The sequence below is a fragment of the Pholcus phalangioides genome, unplaced genomic scaffold (assembly GCF_987345545.1).
Source record: "Pholcus phalangioides strain wild (caught in Gottingen) unplaced genomic scaffold, Ppha-v1.0 ptg000013l_1, whole genome shotgun sequence".
In the NCBI taxonomy this organism is placed as follows: Eukaryota; Metazoa; Arthropoda; class Arachnida; order Araneae; family Pholcidae; genus Pholcus; species Pholcus phalangioides.
Window position 1 is genome coordinate 8848553 of NW_028301606.1, and position 4666 is coordinate 8853218.

Genomic DNA, 4666 nt, shown 5'->3' on the forward strand with positions numbered 1-4666 from the left:
TTAAAATTGAAATACTCACACGGTCTCAAAATTATTTAACTCTGGATTAACAAAAATGTTTGTTTCCCTTATTAAAAAAAAACCATCGACTCAGAATATGCAAAAGGCGAAAAATCGGCTTTTCAAGTATAAAGAAAATATATATACAACAGATTACGAACAAGTGAGAGAAAAAAAAAAAAGAAAAAGGAATCTTATCTTCCTTTTACATGTACGGGAAGCATTCGCGTTCGTGCGGGAACAAGAAAACTGACTCATCAAGATGGCCATAATATCTTTGATTATCAGTGGATCATTAGGTGTGTCTCTCTCACAAAAGAAAGAATATATTATTCAAAAGAACACGCATTTTCTTGTTCAATTTAACTCGGAATTTCTCAAAATTTTACAGGAAGAATCAGAAAAATTCAAGGAATTTGTTGTTGAGCTCAAATGATTGAGATGTCAAAGCAAAGCATTTAATATTTAGGATTTTCCGACAAACACATACAGTGTGATGCATAAAGAGTGTGTGTCCACTCTATACAAACGATCTGTGGTTCAGATCTCGGGCATTTTATGAATACCAGACGGAATGATAACACAAGAGGAAAAAAATATATACAACCACGAGATTCATCTCAGCCTTCCACATTTAAATGAAGACAGAAGCTCAATTATTTTCCACGCTACAAACACAATTATATTTACATTTAGCAAATTTCACATGACTATTCTAGGTTAAAATTATGTCAGGCTTATTTGTCAAAGGGGGGAAAAAAGTGTCTTACTTTTCCCACCGTGACAATTAAATGCATTTCAGTTTCGATGATCTCTACTATAAAATGTATAGTGTTCACGCTTTAAAATGGATACTTCAAATTAAGTATACATTTCTTGAGTTTTTGTAATGATTAATTATCTTATCACTAGTCATTAATTAATTTTGATACGAGCTCTAAGCTTGGAAACAGTACTGGAGATGGTGCAGTTATCAAATCCTTTAGGTGGCTACACCACTGTTTTTTAGGCTGAAATCTTTGCAATCCTCCCATGTGTTGTAGAATTTGCATAGAAAGGGGTTTTAGTAGATGTATTTTTATATGCTCTGACATAAGCGCTGACATGCAGAAAACATTGGAGGGGCTGAAAGTTGCTTGTCGTCACGAATATATGGTACCCAAGTGCATATGCAGGAGAGGGAGGGTGCATATGCAGGAGAGGGAGGGTGCATTGCATTGTTTTTTCAGTAAGTATTGTTGGGGGGGGGGGGGAAGTGCTGAAATGACCCCAGCCTCTATGTGCTCTGATACTCAGGCTGCGCTGATGGTTCTTCAAAAGTTTGAAATTGCTTCTCATGTGGTCTGGGAGTGTTACACAGTGTACTCTGTAGTCTATCCTAACAGTAGAATCAAGCTTTGCTGAGTGCCCGGTCATTCAGGTAATGAATTGGCTGACAAGAGCTGGATAGAAGAGGTTCTAGGACTCTGTTCAATGGTTCTGAGCTAGCTTTGGGAATTACATAGGAATTGATCAGAAATACTGTTTTCAACTCATTCAGGAAAAAAAAAACAATGCCAAGATATTGCCACACAAAAAAGTCAACACAAAACTTTAAATTGCACAACCCATTGTTTGTTGCAGGGCATTAACGAAACACATTTATGTTTCTATTTGACGCTTGTGAATTATACGAATTTTGTGGCACTCAAGTCTAATTTTTTTTACTACTCTTTCCTCGAATTTGCTGCCCTGCTTGTCCTCTCCCAACTTCTGCAAGTACACCAGTGTCTCTAAGTAGAGACCGTCCATCCCTTTGGGAAAGAGCGCAAACCATCCCAAGATGGTCTCTCACTCTCTGGGCGGTCAGCAGTTATGTCTGTGTCTCTAAGTAACTCTTTTAGTCATTCACATAGTTGCAGACTGTTTAAGCCATGTCAAGGTGGAAAAGTCATGGGACACTTTTCCCCCTCTTTTGACATATGACACCGTGTCATATCCAGTATAACAGCCACTCACATGCTCACCTCGCTCAGTAGGTAATTTATTTGGTCATTAACATGTTTGCACAACACAGTTTTTGTTCACTCACATGTTTGCACATGCTCCAGGTCACTCACTGACCTGATCCCGCCCTCTTTTGCTCACTCACATGCTTGCAAACTCTCTAGGTCACTTGCTGACCCTTGCTGTCTGGGAAGAGGCAGATTTATTGAGGGTTTTAAAAAGTCTGATGCCTTTCACAAATTCTATTAATTTTTTTGGCCACAAAAATTTGCCGCCCCTCTAAACTTGCCACACTGCACTATAGCCCACTAAGATCCCCTCCCGTAAATACTCCACTGGGCGTAGCCTATATACCTCTTGATATGCAGGTCATCATCCAAACTTGATTTATAATTAAATTACTAGTCCAATGCTTATAATAAATAGACAATTTCACAAAATTTTTGGCCATTGTTAGAGAGGTAGTGTGTTGCATAAATGTAATTAATTGCATCAACTGTAAAAATTATGGAACTAAAAACAATAAAAAATAATGGTTTCATAAAAATGTAGATAATGAGACATACATAATTTGTAGACTGTTGAAAATAATATTTTGATTTCTTGAATAAACAAGGCAAAGCTTTGATATCATACACAAATGTTGAAATTGCAAATTTACCAGAAAAAAGTGATTGATTAATTAAAAACAAGTAGAAATAATAGCATTATTTTTACCTCGAAATTTCTACAAGGAAAAAAAATCACATGATCAATAATCACTCAAGTGGTTTTTTTTTTGATAAGGAGAAGGACAGTGATGTTGACCTCGGCATTCGGCAAGCAAAAAATTTCCCTTTTGACTAGGGTGACCATACGTCCCGTATTTCCCGGGACAGTCCCGGTATTTTCTGTTTTTTTGGCCGTCCCGACTTTTTCGCAAAAGTGTCCCGGTTTTTCCCGTATTTTACACGAAGCCAACTTGAATTTTTACTCTTTATTGAATCAAAGATTGACATTATTTTTCAACTCATAAATTATTTTACGATAATTACAACTATATATGAGAATATTAATCTCTCACATTTACCTTGAACGTTTGTCTTTCGTGGAATACATTGTAATTCACAGCAATTTGCATCATTTCCCGCCATTGTGATTTTTCCGTAATTTCAACAATATTTGGCAACTTTGTTTAAATTTGGCGTTGTTTTTGGTGAAAATTGGCGATGTCCCGTATTTTCCCGTATTTGGAAACGCAATGTCCCGTATTTCTCTCGAAGAAATATGGTCAGCCTACTTTTGACTAAATTTTTCCCACACATTCCGAAATTTGTGCTGCCGTCTATTGGTGGAAATATGTAGTCAATTATTTTACTTTAGAAAAGCATTGTGTGTGTGTGTGTTTTGCATTTATATATTTTTTCAATAAAAATTCTTTTGTTAGATGACCTCTCAAAACTTCCTACAAACGCCAAGAAATTTCCCATGTTCACTAATTTTGGCCAATTTTTCCCACGAATATGGGAAATTTCCCACGAGTTACCATCACTGGATAAGGACTTCGGTTTGAAATTTTCGCCAGTAGGTAACGTTTTTATCTTGAGGGATTTATACTCTGCGCTAGATGGCAGCACGTAGTGTAAACAGACTATGGAATCTCGCGAAAGCATTAAACATACGGAATGCGCATTCACATATTAAACTGAAAAAAAGTTGCTTTGAATGTTGGCGCCAAAACAATCGTCACTGATGTAGAAACTGATCATAAGTTCAGTGACCACACGATACCTTATTTCTCGGACATTCCTCTCATCATTTCACCGTAATTTTGAACATCTAGTTTTTTTTCTTTAATGAATCCCACTTCCAATTTACATATTCTTCATTGAAATTATTTTCCAACACACAAATCATGTTATGATTCAGACTTATAAATAATAGTATCCACATCTCACATGTTTATCATGATTTAACCCCTTTGCCTGTTTCGCCAGTGCGCCGTAATGGCGCTGTATTGGAGCCTTTACTAATCTGCTCATATCTCTTCTATTTCAGCACATAATTAATCGTACAGATGGCAGAAGTTGTTCATTAGACGGTAGTTTGCTCTAAAGGTAGTTTTTTTAAAAAATAGTTTGTACATAAGTATCAGGATCATCGAAGAGAAATAAAGTTTGTATCTCTCCTCTAAGGTCAGGACACTGAGCTAGAAGTAAACTGACCATATTTCCTCAAGAGAAATCCGGGACATCGGGATTCCAAATACAGTAAATACAGGACATCACCAATTATCACCAAAACCAAACAAAGTTGCCAAATATTGTTGAAATTACAGAAAAATCACAATGGCGGGAAATGATGCATTACTGCAAATTGCAGTAGATTAAAATGTATTCCACGAAAAAAAAAAAAAGCGTTCACCAAGGCAAATGTGGGAGATTAATATTCCCATATATAGTTGTAGTTATCATAAAAAAATTTATGAGCTTAAAAATAATTTCAACCTTTGACTTCAATAAGGAATAAAAATTCAAGTAGGCTTCGTGTGAAATACGGGAAAAACCGGGACACTTTTGTGAAACAGTCAGGACGGTCAAAAAAACAAGAAAATACCGGGACTGTCCTGGGAAATACGGGACGTATGGTCATCTTAATGGGTCAGGATGGCAATAAGTCGATAGTCCGGGAATCGTCGGAC